Source organism: Bos indicus, chromosome 25, assembly GCF_029378745.1.
Source record: "Bos indicus isolate NIAB-ARS_2022 breed Sahiwal x Tharparkar chromosome 25, NIAB-ARS_B.indTharparkar_mat_pri_1.0, whole genome shotgun sequence".
Classification (NCBI taxonomy): Eukaryota; Metazoa; Chordata; class Mammalia; order Artiodactyla; family Bovidae; genus Bos; species Bos indicus.
The window spans coordinates 34,182,445-34,194,757 of NC_091784.1; the positions used below are offsets into that span (position 1 = coordinate 34,182,445).

Here is a 12,313-nt window from a genome sequence, read left to right on the forward strand (position 1 = left end):
AGCAACGTGGAAAGCAGTCTGGCGTCACACACCGCAGCTGAGCGTGACCCCGCAATCCCACTCCTAGCTATGTGTGCATGCGTGCTCAGTCACTTCAGTCGTGTCCCACTCTTTGTGATCCCCGTGGACTGTGGCCCGCCAGGCTCCTCTGTCCATGGGGATTCTCCAGGCAAGAATACTGGAGTGGGTTGCCATGCCCTCCTGCAGGGGATCTTTCCAACCCAGGGATCGAACCAGCATCTCTTATGTCTCCCGTATTGGCTCTTTACCACTAGAGCCACCAGAGAAGCCCATCCTGAGCTATGTCGCCGCAGGAAAGTGCACATACATGCACCAGGAGACATGGACTGTTCCTAATACCCTCGAACCGAAAATAACCCAAATATCCATCACCATCAGAGTGAGTAAATAAGTGGTGGTTTGTTCACACAACGGAACAAAGCACAGCAGTGAGAACGGGCGAACTACAACTACACGCAACCACATGTGTGAGCCTTGTGAATCTCGAGTGAAAGAAGCAGCTGTGAAAGTGCTTCAAGTTTGATTGCATGCTTCTGTTTAAAAAGAAGGTCAGGGATTTCCCTGGTGGTCCAGTGGTTAAGAATCCCCCTTGCAATGCAGGAGGCACCAGGTCAAACTCTGGTCCGGGAAGATCCCACATACTGCATGGCAACTGAGCTTGTGAGCTGCAGCTACTGAAGCCTGCATGCTCTAGGGCCCTGCAAAAGTCTCTGCAAAAGAGGCCACCGCAAAGAGAAGTCCGCGTACCACGACTCAAGAGTAGCCCCTGCTCGCCACCACAACTAGAGAAAGCCCGCACACAGCAACGCAGACCCAGTGCAGCCAAAAATCAATAACGTTTTTAAAAATAAAAAGAAGCTCAAAGGCAGGCAAAAATTTATTGATGGTGCCAGAAATCAGGGACAGGGTCACCCCTGGGTCAGGGGCATAGACTGGAAGGAAAAACAAGAGGGGCTCTGGGGGAGCTAGCGGGTTCTGATTCTGGATTTGAGTGCCACACAGGTATTTCAGTTTGAGTAAAGTTGACAAAATACTACACTCATGATACACACACTCGTCCGTATGGACGCTGTACTTCAACAAAAAGGCTTGTTTTTGTTTTTAATTCCCTGGGCTTGGGGGGAGTGGCAGCAGGAGTAGAGGAGGCAGGGCAGGCCCAGATCATTACACCAGGCGTGATCCCTGCTGCTCCGGGGCCTCCCCCACCCTGCAGATGACCCCAGCCAGCACCTAACCATGTGGACCCACTGACGCATCCGACTCCCCCAGGGTCTGTGGACTGCCCACGGGCAGGCTCAAGCCCCACGGGGCTCCAGCTCCCAGGACCTGGCACAGAGGGGTTCTGTGCTCACCGAACAGCCTTCCAGCCCCAGCTTTCCTCCCTAAAGAAGGCATGCTGATTCCCACCCCAGCAGCCTCTCACTCCCAGGGCTTCCCCTGTAGGCAGGGGGCAGGGGGAGGCAGAGCCCGCTGAGGTCAGAGCCTGGCTCCTCACCCACACGAGAGGAGGGGACACCAACCAGGGCTCACGACGAATGGTCAGGATGTGGGTGGCGTGGAGAAGGGATGAACCAGCTAGGGTCCGTGGGTACCACCTACACCTCTGAAGGGCCAGCCAGGATGGCTGGTGGGGGGCGGTGCAAAGGAACGGGGGAGGCAGGGCAGAATTTAGTGGCCCCAGGGCTGAGGTCAGTGACTAACAAGCCCTCAAAGTCTGCATTTTCTTTTATTGCTTCCAGGAAGGCACTCCCCATCAATGCCCCCAGTCACCAAATTCTGGCAGAATATCGCCAACGCCCAGGCACAGCCACGCAGTCTGTCACATCTCCAGGCCTTTGCACACTCTGTCCCTCCTGCTAGAATCCCTTCCTCTCATCCACTGGCAAGACCCCTGGCCTCTCTCACTGAGAACAGCTTTAAAGGGCAGGTTCTTGGAGTATCTTGTTTGTTGCAGGGCTCTTGGTACCTAGGACAGCGCCCAACCCACAGGGGAGCTCAAAAGATGTTTAAGGAATACATGAATGAATAAAACACCCTCCTCTGCCTTCATCAGCTTCCCAGGTGGCATTAGTGGTAAAGGACCCGCCTGTTGCTGCAAGAGACATAAGAGATGCAGGTTCGATCCCTGGCTCGGGAAGATCTGGATGAGGGCATGCAACCCACTCCAGTATTCTTGCCTGGAGAATGCCATGGACAGAGGAGCCTGGCGGGCTACAGTCCATAGGGTTGCAAAGAGTTGGACACGACTGAGGTGACTTAGCATGCACACACGCATGCCTCCAACACCACTCTCATGTTGAGTTGGAGGTCCATGGCAGCTTGTCACACCCCATGGCCACACTCACTGGCCAGCTTGGCGTGATCTCTGGAAAGGAGAGAGAGGAGTAACTCAACATTCCAACTAACTCACATTCTTCTAGAATCCCAGTGCCACGCACACCTGGCACAGAGCCACTGCTCACCAGTGAGTCCAACAAGCAAGGAATCAGGTAGTGAGCCCCCTGCCAGTGGGGGTAATTAAGCAAGGACTGAAGCCTACTCTCAGAATGGTTCTTGCCTCAGTTCCTGCTGCCCTGAGAGGCTCTTGTAAGCTGGCATGGCTATTATCACTGTCGATAACAACATGAACCAGAACTTGCTGAGCATCTCCCCCAGTCCAGGGCTGGGCCACCACAGCTGTGCTCTGCACTGTGCCTGACTGCGAATCTGGGTGGTGTACCAGGTGCAGGAGTCTGGGTGGGATGGTGCTGTATCCCCACCAAGCTGTTTCAGCACAAGGAGTCACAGACCTGTAACACTCATTCTGCTGCAGGCACGTCTAAGCCCTTCATAGATATGAACCTGTCCAGTGTGCGCTGCAACCCTGTGAAGAAGATGCTGTCATGAGCTCCACTTACTAACCGGGAAACTGAGGCCCAGAGCCAGCAGGTCGCTTGCTGGGGATGATACAACTGAGCGGTGGCAGGTGGGATTCCCGCTTAGGTCCCCTGGCCTTGAAGTTCACATTCTTAAACACTGCTCTTTTAAAAAACTTATTTATTTGGGGCCATGCTGCACAGCATGTGGGATCTTAGTTCCCCAACCAGGGATCGAACTTGTGCCCCCTGCACTAGAAGCATGGAGTCTTAACCACTGGATCACCAGGGAAGTCCCCCTTAACCACTGTTCTTTACTTCCTCAGAACTGAGACCAACGCTCTTCCAGGCACCGGGTTGGGAGAACAAGGGCACAGTTTGAAGCAGGAGGTCAGGAGGGCACCCCACGGCCCTGGGTGCCGACACCACAGTCCACAGCGTGTCTGCCAGCTCCTTCCTGCTTCTGGCCTGTTTCCTGGGCCCCTTCCACCCAGCACACTGAGCTCCAGCTTCCCTGAGCTTCGCCCTGCTCCTGAAGACACCCCCGCCAGGTGCCTGCTATGCCAGGATGCCCTCACCCCTCTTCTGCATGCGTGCTAAGTCGCTTTAGGCGTGTCCGACTCTGTGCAGCCCTAAAGACTATAGCCTGCCAGGCGCCTCTGTCCACGGGATTCCCCAGGCAAGAATACTGGAGTGGGTTGCCATGCCCTCCTCCAGGGGATCTTCTGGACCCAAGGATCGAACCGCATCTCTTATGTCTCCTGCACCGGAGGTGAGTTCTTTACCACTAGCGCCACCTGGGAAGCCCTTCACGCTTCTTCTACCCCTGAGTCAAGTCCTGGGGCCCAGTGGGTGTGTCCAGAGCTTTCTGCACACCCCTGTATCACAGACTCCCCGGCATCCTCGCAGGATGGGGATTCTCTGGCAGGGACCAGTTGAGCTCCTGGTTCCCAGGGTCTCACTCCTTCCCCTAGAGCTCGTCAGGCCCTCGTGGAGGGGACTGGCTGTGAGAACCAGCCCCCGCTCTCGGCTCCCCTGCAGCTGCTGCTAAGAAGCCTCCAGGAGGAGGGTTATTAAGATCACAGGGCGGCTGCAGTCCTCTCTTCCCTCTGCCAGGGACCCCCTCCCAGGACCTGCTGCCCCTCACTCAGGCTTTCATGTTATATATAGCAGGGGCTTACACCAGACAGCGTGACAATGCAAAGTCACTCCAAACTCCTTATGCCCCCTGGATCTGGCTGCTAGAAAGCTGGGTCAAATTACCACCAAGGTGCCGCAGCCCCTCTGGCTTCATCTGATGTTTGCTACCCCGGGCTCCCCCTGCTCCAATTGTCTCACGTCTTTTCCATCTCCTTAGACTGCGTTTATCTTTGTAAATCACCTCGAGTCCTTTCTGGATTGGACAAAGAATACAGGAGACCCTTCTGGGCATCTTCTCTCCTCTGCTCTGAGTTCCCAGTGCCCAGCGCAGCCCTCGGTCAGAGAGAAGCTGAATGCGGGCTGAGTGAAGTGAACCTACAAGCAGGTGAACTCAGGCAGGGAAGTCTACAGCAGAAGAGGGAACAGCAGGAGCGAAATCAGGATATGTGCCATGCACGTGTGTGTGTGCCAAGTCGCTTCAGTCGTGTCCAACCCTGTGATCCTATGGACTGTACCCTGCCAGGCTCCTCTGTCCGTGGGATTCTCCGGGCAAGAATACTGAAGTAGGTGGTCATGCCCTCCTCCAAGAGATCTTCCCAACCCTGGGATTGAACCTGCATCTCTTATGTCTCCTGCATTGGCAGGCAGGTTCTTTACCACTAGCGCCACCTGGGAAGTCCCCAGAATCAGGATAGAAGGTAGCAAAAAAAAAAATCTGAAAACACCTCATGTCATTTCCTCCTTCATCGCAGGGAGGGGCCTTCAACCAGATGCCCGGCCTCACAGCGGGCCTGGAAGAATGGTGGGCTCCACGCTGAGCCTCCAGGCTGGACACTCAATGCCCCACTGCCCCCAAACTTCTTCACTTTTCTCTCTCTGCACCCCTCAGGAAGGCGCGCCTTATCCACCCCGAGTCCGCCCATCCTTCAGGACACAGCACAGTCCTGTTTCCCCCCGAGAGCCCCCTCAGCCATCCCACCCACGCCGTGCCCTGCCTCTGAGTCATTCTCAGGGACTTGAACCATTGTCGGGGGCAGTGACCCCACTGGGTATGGAGGCTCTCCTACTCTGGCCTTAAAAATGTTCCTCGAAGGTACTGATGTCATTTATACTTTCAGGAAGGGGACTTTTGTCTTCCCGATTCAGCAAACGCCTCTTGAAGGTGGGGTCTGAAACTAAGGTGTCCTCTGCTCCGTCCACGCTGAGGGGCTCAGCCATCACCCACTCCTACCTACCACGCTGGATGCTGGAGAGTGAGGCTGGGGCACCCCAGGGGTAGCTGAGGCCAGGCTGGGGGCAAGAGGAGCGGATCAGCCCTGAGTCACCTCCTTTAGGGACGAGAGATTGGAAAACCAGGCCCTCATCGTGAGCTCCCAATTTCCCCTCTCCCGGTAAAGAGATCAAAAAGGCGAAGATGGAAGTGAATGAGGGGCGGGCGTCTCCCTGGGCTGTGGCTGGAGTCAGAGGCACGTTCCAGGGTGGGAGCCAGGGCGCTCCTTGAAGCCGGAAGCTGGTAAGTGGACATGGCCCCAAACTCATGCCTCGTTAATAAAAACCACCTGCTATGCTCTACTTTCTATTCAGAGGGGAAATGTTTCATTATCATTTTGAAGCATTTCCTCTGAAAACATGAGCTCTGTTACCGTTTCTGTACGCTGGCAAGGAAAGAGAGGTGGGATGGGGTGGGTCCCCTGCTGGCACCACCCCTCCCTGACCCCAGTCCCCTGGTGCCAAAGGGGAGCCCATCCTGGGCCCCAAGCCTGGTGCGGAGGCCTGCAGTGGGCTCCCAGAGATGGCGAGCCCCCACTCCCCTGTCCTCCCCGCAGCCCACACACCCCACATCATAACCCCATACCAGCTGTGCCCAGCCATGTCCCCCACCCGCAGACCCAGAGTCGGCATGGCCTGCCCTCCACCAGCCCAGCGGATGGGGTGGGTGCCCTCACCCAAGCTGGGCCCATCCGGCTCTCCGGCACCCAGAGACTGAGGGGAGTGCCCCTGGGTGGTCCTGTGGCCTCCAGCTGAAGCCACCCTTCAGGGCGGCCACACAAGAGAGAGGAGCCACGACAGAGGCATCAGGAGAGGACAGCAAATGAAACCGGAGTCCAGAGAGAGGAAGGCTGGAGGAGGGGCTGCCTGCCGGCTTCCCGGGTCCTGGGGGAGCCAGGCCGCCTGCAACCGTTTCCTGCAAAGTTCCTTTCCTCTCAACTCCCCTTTCACTTAACCTAATTGGAGGCAGTCCCTGTTCTCAGCAACAGAATAAACCAAAGCGAGGTGTCGGGGAGTGGGGGGGGGGGCCCTCCCCCTTCTCCCATCAAGCCTTCCCCTCAAGGCCTGCCCATCAAGCCTAGGACACTAGACGGTTTATAAAAGGTAAGGCCCTGGGAATATAAAAGGCAGGGCCCCGCCAGCTGGGAGTGGGCCCTGGGAGCCAAAGAGGGGCTGGACTTGGAACCTGAGCCCGGGAGATGGAGGCGTCTGAGGAAGGGATGGCCAAAACCTTGCTTTCCGGAAGTGAACCAGATGGGCAAGTGGATGGTGGAAGGAACTTATGTCGTCCAGGCACACAGTAGGTACTCAATAAATGCAAGGAGGGACTTCCCTGGTGGTCCAGTGGCTAAGACTCCGAGCTGCCAATGCAGAGGGGTCGGGTTTGATCCCTGGTCAGGGAACTAAAGAGCTCGCATGCTGAAACTAAGACCCAGAGCAGCCAAAATAAATAAATAAATGTAAATGCGTGGGGGGCAAACAGGGAAACCTCTCCTCGTCTTGAATTCCTCATCCATAAAATGTAAGCAATGTTATCAAGATATCCACAAACTAAGACACGCGTTCAAAGAGCTTAAAACAGTTCCTGGCAGAGTAAGCACTCAGCATGCATTGTTGTTGCTGTTTTTTAACCTAAACAAAGGCTGACATTCTCCCCAAAGACCGCTGTGCGGGGGCTTTGGTCTGAAGGTGCCCTCCCTCCTCCAGCTTCATAAGTTGAAATCCTATCCCCCAGGGAGACAGTATTAGGAGGTGGGGCCTTTGGGGTGATTAGGTCAGGAGGGTGGAGTGCTCATGAATGGGATTAGTGCCCTCGTAGAAGAGACCCCACAGAGCTCCGAGCCCCTCTACAGCTTGAGAACACAAAAATAAGCGTGACTCGGAAAAGGGTCCTCACCCAACCATGCTGACACGTGGATCTCAGCCTTCCAGCCTCCAGAGATGTGAGAAGTAAATGGGCTGTTTAAAGCCACCCAGTCGTTTGTTAGAACTGCTCAGACTAAGGTAACAGGGAACCCGGAGGGTCAAGAATACAGCTTCTCTCCTCTGGGTGCTGAAGCAAAGGTGGGGGGAGATGGCATCAAGAGGGCAGGATCAATCTTTAGGGTGACAGCTCTAGGGACAGAAAGGTCAAGAGGAAATTGTCCCCCACCTCGTGGGCTGGAGCAGAGGGAGCAAGAACGGCATCACCAAGGGAGGCTGGACCAGGAAAGACAGAACAGCCCAGGGAGGAGGCTGCACTGAGGCAGAGAACAGCAGGGCCTCCGCGGAGGCTGACCGGCAGGACTGCCTGACAGGGGACAAACAGCTGGGGAGGGAGCAGGACGGGCCACTCGTGGTTGGAGATGGAGGCCGAAGGGCCACAAACACCGGGCATTCTCTCCATTGCAGTACACGCGCTTCGCACACACTTATCTATCCGTTCAGTTCTCTCAACAACCCTAAAAGGTGACACCTTGAGTATCCTCATGTTACAGATGGGAAAACTGAAGGGGAGAGAGGTATCACGACTTGTCTGAGGTCACACAACTAGTAAGTGGCAGGGCTGGGCTTTGAACCCAGGCTGTCAGGCTCCAGCAGTCAAACTTAATTGCCAGAGGGGTGAGCAGATGCTGAAAAAAAATTGCTGCCTCTGCAAGTGGGTTCCTCACTTGGGACTTCAGGCTCTGGGTACAGAATTCGAGGCACCTCCTTCCCAGCCTTCTGGCTGCACCTGGGGACCCACAGGTGCACAGTCCTGCTTGCTAAGGCTCCCTCCAGGTCTCCTCTGCCAGACTCTTCTGCCTTTGAAACTCCCCTCCAGCCCATCCCCCTTCACCAGTCCCACCATCCCTCCCAGGCCAGGACTGCAGATGCCAACACATCCTGGGCTTATGGAGAAGGGCATCATGCCCCAGTCACCCACATCCTTTGCTGCCCTTCTGACCCACCAGCCACCTGGTCTCTTGCCTCTTTTTCTGACTCCCACCCCTTGCCCACGCTATGTCCTCTCTCTCCAGCCCCCCTTTTGGGATCCTGGCAGCAAACTTCTAGGCCCAGGCTCTGTCAAGCTTCCTGTTCCACCCCATCCTCCAGGTATGCTTCCAGCTCCCGCATCACTGTGCTCCACGGATGCTGCTGGGCTGTGCTCCATGGGGGCCAGGAAGCACCAGCCCTGTATACCTGCCAACCCCTGGCAGTGCTGGGCAGGTGACAGCAGCTGGATGAATGAAGGGCTCATTGTTTACGTTACAACTGGTGCGGAGTCTTCCGCCCACGTGGTCCTCCCAGCCTCCTCCTCCTCCTCTGCCTGCTATCCCTAGATCAGCACCATCCCCCACAAGCCTCCCTTGGGCATCTCACAGCAGCAAGGGCAGCCCCCCCTCCCCAAGCTGGACCTCCCACTTCTCACCCAGAAGGGAAGAGGCGGCAAATCAGAGGTTGGGGCATTCGCAGCTGAGTGGGTGACTTCCCCCCAGGTGCCCCCTCTTATCCAGGGTGGGGCTGGGGCTTGCGTGGCAGTGCCCAGTGGGCACCCTGCCCCGCCCAGGCCCCGCCTAAAGGACCCAAACGGGCGGGCCCTGGAGGCCCAGCTGTAGCATCCTTGGGGCAGCCAGGGCCCCTCCCCGTAGGGAGGGCAGAAAATGTGCTGCCTCACCAGCCACCAGCGCCAGCCTTGGGGGGGAGGGGGGCACCCCTGCGGGAAGACGCCCCACCTCATCCGTCTATTCCCCCTGCGCCATGCACTTTAACCAAGTTTTGCAAAGGGCATTGGCCAAGCGACCACAGCCCGTGGGGCGGGGGCTCCACGTCCTCCCAGACCCGGGGTCTGGAGAAGAGCCGTGTGGCCGCGCCCACCAGGCTCAGCTCCCCCCATCCCCCGCGCGGGGCCTGGGAGCCCAGAGCCCTGCAGCGCGTCCAGCCGCTCAGCGCTGCCCTTGCAAGGAGCGACGGGCGGCTCCCTAGCATCTGTGCCGAACCCCCGTTAGGGGCACCGAGGGCGCTGGGGATGCCTCCACCGAGGGGACCCGCAGCTCGGGAAGGGTTCCCCAACGCCGGCAGCAGCCCCTCCTCGCCTGCAGGCGACGGGGAAGTTGGGGCGGGGGTGCACCCAGAAGGAGCTCCCGCTCACGCCCACCCGCCGGGCCCCGACCCCTTCGGCCTCCCCTCACTCCCCGACAATGCCTCCGTGTCGGCCGCCCGGCTAAGGACCAGGCCCGGGACTACCGCCGCCTCCCGCAATCCCTCGGTCCTTTGTTGCCCGGCGAGCCCCCTCCCTCGGGGTTCGGCCGGCTGTTCCTACCTTCGCCCCTCCAGCAGCAGGCGGAGCGGCGGGCGGCGGGGGCGCCCGACCCCCGTCCTCTCCCGGCGCCGGGGCACCGGCGGGGGCAGAGGATGCTGCGGTCCCCCTCCCCGCGCGCCGCTGCCCACCGCCTGCAGCCCCTCCCGGCGCCGGGGTTCCGCGTTCGCGCTCCGGGTCCGGGCCTAGCGCGCCGCGTGTGCGGCCGGCTGGGCGGCGGCAGGGAAGCGGGTATGCGCTGAGCGGGGCAGCCCTAGCCGCCGCCTGCGCTCCTTGCGGCGGAGCCCGAGCAGAGCTGAGCGGGAGCGGAGCGAGCGGCCCGGCTCCGGGAGGGAACAAAAGGGGCCGGCGCTGGGGCGGGCGCGGGAGGGCGGGGCCTGGCGCGGCGGGGGTCAGGCGGGCGCTCGCGCGGCCTCGCGTTTCTCAGGCTGCAGCGCCGCGCCGCAAGGGGGCGGGCGGGCGGAAAACGCCCCGGCACCTCGTCCACCGGCTCCTAGAGGCGGTCAGTGGCTGGGCGTCCGAAGCGTGCCAGCCCCCCACCTCGGCGCCGGGCACCTATCGGCGCTTCCATCGTATGTGACGGAAGAGAGCATCCTCAGCCTTGCTCGGCTCACAAGGATGTCCCAGACCCCTGAGAGAGGTGGAAGCTGCGCAGAGGGCTGGGGAGGTTTCTGGAGTTTCCGGGAAGGCTTCACTGGAGAGGTGACGTTTGAACTGGACAGGATGAGGAGGAGACAGTGTAGCGGAGCTGCAAACTCCAGGTCTTCCTGGACGGTCTAGAGGCCAAAACGGAGTCTTGGTGATTTGCTCCCAACGCTTGTTTGGAAAAAGTGGTCCCCAAGATACAGATTGAACCCTGCACCATCCTCCCAAGGCAGGCGCTGTCTCCCGGAATATCAGAGGACTGATGCGGCTACCCGCCTACCCCGCCTACCCCTCCACCCCGGGGGAAGTCGAGGGCAGAGGCTAAGTGGCAGCCGAGGGGTGAGAAGGAACTGGGTCCCAGCACGCATAGGTGCCTGGCTGTGGTTGGTCGCTGTGCTTTTTGTTCTTTTCTTTTCCCCTCAGTGAGCTAACCTCAATGCCTTTGCGCCTTGCTGGTTCCTCCCCACTTTCTCTGTCTGACAAGTCATCTTTCCCCTTGAAGCCCGCCTTTAATTCACCTCCCCCTTACTGTATGGGAATGTGGGTGTTGGGGGAGGTGCGGTCAGTACAGTAGGACTCTGGGGAGGGCAGGGACCAGGCCCAGGCTTGTTTATATGCCCTAAGGCACCCAGTGCAGAGCTTGGCCGAGCAAGCCTTAGAGCACATAATGACACCTGTTGAGTTGGGCTTCTCTGTGGCTCAGCAGTAAAGAATTTGCCTGCAGTGCCGAAGATGAAGGTTTGATCTTTGGTGGCTCAGATGGTAAGGAGTCTGCCCAAATGCAGGAGACCCAGGTTCGATCCCTGGGTCAGGAAGACCCCTTGGAGAAGGGAATGGCTACTCATTTCAGAATTCTTGCCTGGAGAATTCCATGGACAGAGGAGCGTGGTTCCCTACAGTCCACTGGGGTCCCAAAGAGTTGGACATGACTGAGCACACACATACACACATTTCCCTCCACTGGAATCCATAATCTTTGAGAAATGAGTTAATTTCTTTAAATATATATATATATATATAGGCCACCTGGGACTTCCCTGGTGGTCCAGTGGCTAAGACTCTAAGCTCCCAATGCAGGGGGCCAGGGTTTGATCCCTGATCAGGGAACTAGATCCCTCATGCCACAAGGAAGATGGGAGATTCCGTCCACCGTCACTAAGACTCGGCATAGCCTAAATAAATATATTTTTAAAAATTTTCAGCTGTGCCACATGGCATGCACCATCTTAGTACCGAATCAAGAACTGAACCCGTGTCCCCTGCAGTAGTCTTTACCACTGAACCACCAAGGAAGTCCTCTTAACCTCTTAAACTCAGTCTGCTGCTGGGCTGCTAAGTCACCTCAGTCGTGTCCGACTCTGTGCGACCCCATAGACGGCAGCCCACCAGGCTCCCCCGTCCCTGGGATTCTCCAGGCAAGAACACTGGAGTGGGTTGCCATTTCCTTCTCCAATGCATGAAAGTGAAAAGTGAAAGTGAAGTCGCTCAGTCGTGTCCGACTCTTCCCGACCCCATGGACTGCAGCCCACCCGGCTCCTCCATCCATGGGATTTTCCAGGCAAGAGTACTGGAGTGGGGTGCCAAAATTGGGGATAGTGTTTCCCTTCACCTCAGCAAACCGGTCATGGTATTGATGATGGAGGCTGGAGCACTGGACCAGCCTTGAGAAGGTCCTTGGCTGGTTGGGGGAGCCAGACCTGGAGACCAGACCAGAGCCTGGTGGACTGCAAGCTTCTGGAGGAGGCCTCACCTGATGGGAAGGCTATGGAGAGGGCTGTGCTCAGGAAACATGGAGTGAATTGTTCCACACGGCTGGGGTGGACGGTCTTGCTACTAAGAAATAAGATCCAGGGCAAAGTGCAGTGATAAGAATCCAGCTCCATCACCTACCAGCTAGTGGGCAGTCCTCTCTGGGCCTTAGTTTCCTCCGTCTGTAAAATGGTCTACTGACGCGCTTATCTGCCAGGGCCGGCCATTATCGAGCTTGAATACATTAATCTAGGTGAAGTGCTAAGAATGAATAGCGCCTGCATTCATGCAATATGACCCTTTTTTTTCCAAAGGGCGAGGTTAGAAAAGGACTTGAGTGCATATTGTGAGCAGT

At 57.7% G+C, this 12,313-nt stretch overlaps 1 protein-coding gene across 2 annotated transcripts in view; it reads right to left on the minus strand.

Moving 5' to 3' along the window:
* The window catches only part of CLIP2 (CAP-Gly domain containing linker protein 2), a 75,134-nt gene extending 65,227 nt beyond the window's left edge, over positions 1-9,907 (minus strand). For both annotated transcript variants that reach the window (XM_019988161.2, XM_019988160.2), the window contains exon 1: positions 9,568-9,907. The gene's annotated coding sequence lies outside the window, so the exon portion shown is untranslated. The remainder of the gene's footprint in view (positions 1-9,567) is intronic.
* Positions 9,908-12,313: the final 2,406 nt, after the last annotated feature.